This window comes from Gigantopelta aegis, chromosome 5 (assembly GCF_016097555.1).
Source record: "Gigantopelta aegis isolate Gae_Host chromosome 5, Gae_host_genome, whole genome shotgun sequence".
NCBI classification, from domain to species: Eukaryota; Metazoa; Mollusca; class Gastropoda; order Neomphalida; family Peltospiridae; genus Gigantopelta; species Gigantopelta aegis.
In genome coordinates this window covers 20494044-20502075 of record NC_054703.1, presented here as the reverse complement: position 1 = coordinate 20502075, position 8032 = coordinate 20494044, and positions in this window count along the sequence as shown.

The window sequence follows — 8032 nt, the reverse complement described above, 5'->3', positions numbered from 1 at the left end:
TTTGTGTCCTATGTCAATACCAAGGTGAAAGTGACCGGGAGTAGCGGATAGTCAAAGTTTATTTGTGTCCTATGTCAATACCAAGGTGAAAGTGACCGGGAGTAGCGGATAGTCAAAGTTTATTTGTGTCCTATGTCAATACCAAGGTGAAAGTGACCGGGAGTAGCGGATAGTCAAAGTTTATTTGTGTCCTATGTCAATACCAAGGTGAAAGTGACCGGGAGTAGCGGATAGTCAAAGTTTATTTGTGTCCTATGTCAATACCAAGGTGAAAGTGACCGGGAGTAGCGGATAGTCAAAGTTTATTTGTGTCCTATGTCAATACCAAGGTGAAAGTGACCGGGAGTAGCGGATAGTCAAAGTTTATTTGTGTCCTATGTCAATACCAAGGTGAAAGTGACCGGGGAGTAGCGGATAGTCAAAGTTTATTTGTGTCCTATGTCAATACCAAGGTGAAAGTGACCGGGAGTAGCGGATAGTCAAAGTTTATTTGTGTCCTATGTCAATACCAAGGTGAAAGTGACCGGGGAGTAGTAGTCGGATAGTGAAAGTGACCGGGAGTAGCGGATAGTCAAAGTTTATTTGTGTCCTATGTCAATACCAAGGTGAAAGTGACCGGGGAGTAGCGGATAGTCAAAGTTTATTTGTGTCCTATGTCAATACCAAGGTGAAAGTGACCGGGGAGTAGCGGATAGTCAAAGTTTATTTGTGTCCTATGTCAATACCAAGGTGAAAGTGACCGGGAGTAGCGGATAGTCAAAGTTTATTTGTGTCCTATGTCAATACCAAGGTGAAAGTGACCGGGAGTAGCGGATAGTCAAAGTTTATTTGTGTCCTATGTCAATACCAAGGTGAAAGTGACCGGGGAGTAGCGGATAGTCAAAGTTTATTTGTGTCCTATGTCAATACCAAGGTGAAAGTGACCGGGAGTAGCGGATAGTCAAAGTTTATTTGTGTCCTATGTCAATACCAAGGTGAAAGTGACCGGGGTGTAGCGGATAGTCAAAGTTTATTTGTGTCCTATGTCAATACCAAGGTGAAAGTGACCGGGGAGTAGCGGATAGTCAAAGTTTATTTGTTTGTGTCCTATGTCAATACCAAGGTGAAAGTGACCGGGAGTAGCGGATAGTCAAAGTTTATTTGTGTCCTATGTCAATACCAAGGTGAAAGTGACCGGGAGTAGCGGATAGTCAAAGTTTATTTGTGTCCTATGTCAATACCAAGGTGAAAGTGACCGGGGAGTAGCGGATAGTCAAAGTTTATTTGTGTCCTATGTCAATACCAAGGTGAAAGTGACCGGGAGTAGCGGATAGTCAAAGTTTATTTGTGTCCTATGTCAATACCAAGGTGAAAGTGACCGGGAGTAGCGGATAGTCAAAGTTTATTTGTGTCCTATGTCAATACCAAGGTGAAAGTGACCGGGAGTAGCGGATAGTCAAAGTTTATTTGTGTCCTATGTCAATACCAAGGTGAAAGTGACCGGGGAGTAGCGGATAGTCAAAGTTTATTTGTGTCCTATGTCAATACCAAGGTGAAAGTGACCGGGGAGTAGCGGATAGTCAAAGTTTATTTGTGTCCTATGTCAATACCAAGGTGAAAGTGACCGGGAGTAGCGGATAGTCAAAGTTTATTTGTGTCCTATGTCAATACCAAGGTGAAAGTGACCGGGGAGTAGCGGATAGTCAAAGTTTATTTGTGTCCTATGTCAATACCAAGGTGAAAGTGACCGGGAGTAGCGGATAGTCAAAGTTTATTTGTGTCCTATGTCAATACCAAGGTGAAAGTGACCGGGGAGTAGCGGATAGTCAAAGTTTATTTGTGTCCTATGTCAATACCAAGGTGAAAGTGACCGGGGAGTAGCGGATAGTCAAAGTTTATTTGTGTCCTATGTCAATACCAAGGTGAAAGTGACCGGGAGTAGCGGATAGTCAAAGTTTATTTGTGTCCTATGTCAATACCAAGGTGAAAGTGACCGGGAAAGTGAGTAGCGGATAGTCAAAGTTTATTTGTGTCCTATGTCAATACCAAGGTGAAAGTGACCGGGGAGTAGCGGATAGTCAAAGTTTATTTGTGTCCTATGTCAATACCACAGGTGAAAGTGACCGGGGAGTAGCGGATAGTCAGGTGAAAGTGACCGGGGAGTAGCGGATAGTCAAAGTTTATTTGTGTCCTATGTCAATACCAAGGTGAAAGTGACCGGGAGTAGCGGATAGTCAAAGTTTATTTGTGTCCTATGTCAATACCAAGGTGAAAGTGACCGGGAGTAGCGGATAGTCAAAGTTTATTTGTGTCCTATGTCAATACCAAGGTGAAAGTGACCGGGAGTAGCGGATAGTCAAAGTTTATTTGTGTCCTATGTCAATACCAAGGTGAAAGTGACCGGGGAGTAGCGGATAGTCAAAGTTTATTTGTGTCCTATGTCAATACCAAGGTGAAAGTGACCGGGGAGTAGCGGATAGTCAAAGTTTATTTGTGTCCTATGTCAATACCAAGGTGAAAGTGACCGGGGAGTAGCGGATAGTCAAAGTTTATTTGTGTCCTATGTCAATACCAAGGTGAAAGTGACCGGGAGTAGCGGATAGTCAAAGTTTATTTGTGTCCTATGTCAATACCAAGGTGAAAGTGACCGGGAGTAGCGGATAGTCAAAGTTTATTTGTGTCCTATGTCAATACCAAGGTGAAAGTGACCGGGAGTAGCGGATAGTCAAAGTTTATTTGTGTCCTATGTCAATACCAAGGTGAAAGTGACCGGGGAGTAGCGGATAGTCAAAGTTTATTTGTGTCCTATGTCAATACCAAGGTGAAAGTGACCGGGAGTAGCGGATAGTCAAAGTTTATTTGTGTCCTATGTCAATACCAAGGTGAAAGTGACCGGGGAGTAGCGGATAGTCAAAGTTTATTTGTGTCCTATGTCAATACCAAGGTGAAAGTGACCGGGAGTAGCGGATAGTCAAAGTTTATTTGTGTCCTATGTCAATACCAAGGTGAAAGTGACCGGGAGTAGCGGATAGTCAAAGTTTATTTGTGTCCTATGTCAATACCAAGGTGAAAGTGACCGGGGAGTAGCGGATAGTCAAAGTTTATTTGTGTCCTATGTCAATACCAAGGTGAAAGTGACCGGGGAGTAGCGGATAGTCAAAGTTTATTTGTGTCCTATGTCAATACCAAGGTGAAAGTGACCGGGAGTAGCGGATAGTCAAAGTTTATTTGTGTCCTATGTCAATACCAAGGTGAAAGTGACCGGGGAGTAGCGGATAGTCAAAGTTTATTTGTGTCCTATGTCAATACCAAGGTGAAAGTGACCGGGAGTAGCGGATAGTCAAAGTTTATTTGTGTCCTATGTCAATACCAAGGTGAAAGTGACCGGGAGTAGCGGATAGTCAAAGTTTATTTGTGTCCTATGTCAATACCAAGGTGAAAGTGACCGGGGAGTAGCGGATAGTCAAAGTTTATTTGTGTCCTATGTCAATACCAAGGTGAAAGTGACCGGGGAGTAGCGGATAGTCAAAGTTTATTTGTGTCCTATGTCAATACCAAGGTGAAAGTGACCGGGAGTAGCGGATAGTCAAAGTTTATTTGTGTCCTATGTCAATACCAAGGTGAAAGTGACCGGGAGTAGCGGATAGTCAAAGTTTATTTGTGTCCTATGTCAATACCAAGGTGAAAGTGACCGGGAGTAGCGGATAGTCAAAGTTTATTTGTGTCCTATGTCAATACCAAGGTGAAAGTGACCGGGAGTAGCGGATAGTCAAAGTTTATTTGTGTCCTATGTCAATACCAAGGTGAAAGTGACCGGGAGTAGCGGATAGTCAAAGTTTATTTGTGTCCTATGTCAATACCAAGGTGAAAGTGACCGGGAGTAGCGGATAGTCAAAGTTTATTTGTGTCCTATGTCAATACCAAGGTGAAAGTGACCGGGAGTAGCGGATAGTCAAAGTTTATTTGTGTCCTATGTCAATACCAAGGTGAAAGTGACCGGGAGTAGCGGATAGTCAAAGTTTATTTGTGTCCTATGTCAATACCAAGGTGAAAGTGACCGGGAGTAGCGGATAGTCAAAGTTTATTTGTGTCCTATGTCAATACCAAGGTGAAAGTGACCGGGAGTAGCGGATAGTCAAAGTTTATTTGTGTCCTATGTCAATACCAAGGTGAAAGTGACCGGGGAGTAGCGGATAGTCAAAGTTTATTTGTGTCCTATGTCAATACCAAGGTGAAAGTGACCGGGAGTAGCGGATAGTCAAAGTTTATTTGTGTCCTATGTCAATACCAAGGTGAAAGTGACCGGGAGTAGCGGATAGTCAAAGTTTATTTGTGTCCTATGTCAATACCAAGGTGAAAGTGACCGGGGAGTAGCGGATAGTCAAAGTTTATTTGTGTCCTATGTCAATACCAAGGTGAAAGTGACCGGGAGTAGCGGATAGTCAAAGTTTATTTGTGTCCTATGTCAATACCAAGGTGAAAGTGACCGGGAGTAGCGGATAGTCAAAGTTTATTTGTGTCCTATGTCAATACCAAGGTGAAAGTGACCGGGAGTAGCGGATAGTCAAAGTTTATTTGTGTCCTATGTCAATACCAAGGTGAAAGTGACCGGGAGTAGCGGATAGTCAAAGTTTATTTGTGTCCTATGTCAATACCAAGGTGAAAGTGACCGGGAGTAGCGGATAGTCAAAGTTTATTTGTGTCCTATGTCAATACCAAGGTGAAAGTGACCGGGAGTAGCGGATAGTCAAAGTTTATTTGTGTCCTATGTCAATACCAAGGTGAAAGTGACCGGGGAGTAGCGGATAGTCAAAGTTTATTTGTGTCCTATGTCAATACCAAGGTGAAAGTGACCGGGAGTAGCGGATAGTCAAAGTTTATTTGTGTCCTATGTCAATACCAAGGTGAAAGTGACCGGGAGTAGCGGATAGTCAAAGTTTATTTGTGTCCTATGTCAATACCAAGGTGAAAGTGACCGGGAGTAGCGGATAGTCAAAGTTTATTTGTGTCCTATGTCAATACCAAGGTGAAAGTGACCGGGGAGTAGCGGATAGTCAAAGTTTATTTGTGTCCTATGTCAATACCAAGGTGAAAGTGACCGGGAGTAGCGGATAGTCAAAGTTTATTTGTGTCCTATGTCAATACCAAGGTGAAAGTGACCGGGAGTAGCGGATAGTCAAAGTTTATTTGTGTCCTATGTCAATACCAAGGTGAAAGTGACCGGGGAGTAGCGGATAGTCAAAGTTTATTTGTGTCCTATGTCAATACCAAGGTGAAAGTGACCGGGAGTAGCGGATAGTCAAAGTTTATTTGTGTCCTATGTCAATACCAAGGTGAAAGTGACCGGGAGTAGCGGATAGTCAAAGTTTATTTGTGTCCTATGTCAATACCAAGGTGAAAGTGACCGGGAGTAGCGGATAGTCAAAGTTTATTTGTGTCCTATGTCAATACCAAGGTGAAAGTGACCGGGAGTAGCGGATAGTCAAAGTTTATTTGTGTCCTATGTCAATACCAAGGTGAAAGTGACCGGGAGTAGCGGATAGTCAAAGTTTATTTGTGTCCTATGTCAATACCAAGGTGAAAGTGACCGGGAGTAGCGGATAGTCAAAGTTTATTTGTGTCCTATGTCAATACCAAGGTGAAAGTGACCGGGAGTAGCGGATAGTCAAAGTTTATTTGTGTCCTATGTCAATACCAAGGTGAAAGTGACCGGGGAGTAGCGGATAGTCAAAGTTTATTTGTGTCCTATGTCAATACCAAGGTGAAAGTGACCGGGAGTAGCGGATAGTCAAAGTTTATTTGTGTCCTATGTCAATACCAAGGTGAAAGTGACCGGGAGTAGCGGATAGTCAAAGTTTATTTGTGTCCTATGTCAATACCAAGGTGAAAGTGACCGGGAGTAGCGGATAGTCAAAGTTTATTTGTGTCCTATGTCAATACCAAGGTGAAAGTGACCGGGAGTAGCGGATAGTCAAAGTTTATTTGTGTCCTATGTCAATACCAAGGTGAAAGTGACCGGGAGTAGCGGATAGTCAAAGTTTATTTGTGTCCTATGTCAATACCAAGGTGAAAGTGACCGGGAGTAGCGGATAGTCAAAGTTTATTTGTGTCCTATGTCAATACCAAGGTGAAAGTGACCGGGGAGTAGCGGATAGTCAAAGTTTATTTGTGTCCTATGTCAATACCAAGGTGAAAGTGACCGGGGAGTAGCGGATAGTCAAAGTTTATTTGTGTCCTATGTCAATACCAAGGTGAAAGTGACCGGGAGTAGCGGATAGTCAAAGTTTATTTGTGTCCTATGTCAATACCAAGGTGAAAGTGACCGGGGAGTAGCGGATAGTCAAAGTTTATTTGTGTCCTATGTCAATACCAAGGTGAAAGTGACCGGGGAGTAGCGGATAGTCAAAGTTTATTTGTGTCCTATGTCAATACCAAGGTGAAAGTGACCGGGAGTAGCGGATAGTCAAAGTTTATTTGTGTCCTATGTCAATACCAAGGTGAAAGTGACCGGGAGTAGCGGATAGTCAAAGTTTATTTGTGTCCTATGTCAATACCAAGGTGAAAGTGACCGGGAGTAGCGGATAGTCAAAGTTTATTTGTGTCCTATGTCAATACCAAGGTAATTACAAACTGTCCTCGTTTATACCATTTACTCTATTCTGATTGGACGACGTTGAAGAAAACCTGAAGGTTATCCTTCGATAAACCTCAGAAAATGACGTCATTAATTACGCCAGCTGGGACGACGTTACGTAAGACAGGTCATGGAAAGGACGCTAGAAGATTAGTTATGTGTATTTTAACTAAATATGGTATATTCAGGAGCTTGTGCACACATTTTAGAAGAAAGTGGAGGCGAAACTGTGGCTAGCGAAGTTTATGAGGGGTTAAGACATGTTTCCTAGGAAAAAGTATTGAAAAAAAATTTTTGCTTGATCCAGGGAGAGGGTTCGATAGAAGATTTGATAATTTTTTAAGAAGGATACTAACGTTTTGTCTAAAAATGGATCTAATATATATCAAATACCTTTTATAAAACTGCGTTCGATGAAAAACGTTCTAGGCCATTCGACTTTCACACGAAAAAACGGGATATAACTCTCGTGCCTTATGCATTCGTCAATTATCGCTTAGCAAATAAACTGACAAATTTACTTCGTGGATGTCCGATACCAATGAATGCATCCAAGAAGGTTTTAGTAATTACAAAGGCACTTACGACTACCACAAGACTGCTTTGTGGAACGGCAGTAAAGTTTACAGTGCCAGTTGTAAAACTCAACTTAAGTCACTACAATTGACCTTAGCTACGATTCTTTCGTGGAACGGGGCCCTCGACCGCAAAATACTATTGTATATTATTCAGAAGTTTATTTGATACAGTCTGGTTATTTGATACAGTCTGGTGACTCCGGGGTCCGTTTCACGAAAGATCTTTGTGCTACGATCACCTTAAGTACATAGCTACCTTATGCACCTAAAGTGATCTTAGCGCTAAGTTTGCTTAGTGAAACGGGGCCTTGGTCGTTAGTATAACTGTTACGGGATGATTCGTACCCATTTTGTTTCGTCCCTGGACGTTTCGTACCGTTCTATACCCTAGACCAAACATTATCAATGTGCAATTCAATGTTCTAAATGTATTGGGTACGAATCGTCTAGGGTATAAAACGGTATTGGGTACGAATCGTCTAGGGTATAAAACGGTATTGGGTACGAATCGTCTAGGGTATAAAACGGTAGTGTGGACGAAACGTCCAGGGACGAAACAAAAGGGTATCAGTCGTCCCGTAACTAGTATAACAAATTTCTCATTTTGGCTATAATATTTGGCTTTTAAAAAAAGGCTAAAATACAGTATTTAAAAATAAAACATTTTGATAAATGATTTACATTATATCTACTTTTCTTTCTTTCTTTCTTTCTTTCTTTTTCCTTCAATAAAAATCCATTTTCATTAATACAACATACGAGGGTTCAGAGACGGAAACACGCACGGTCAATTCACACTTTGTTTGCCGACCTCACGAGAAACGGAATTTTATTTTTTAAT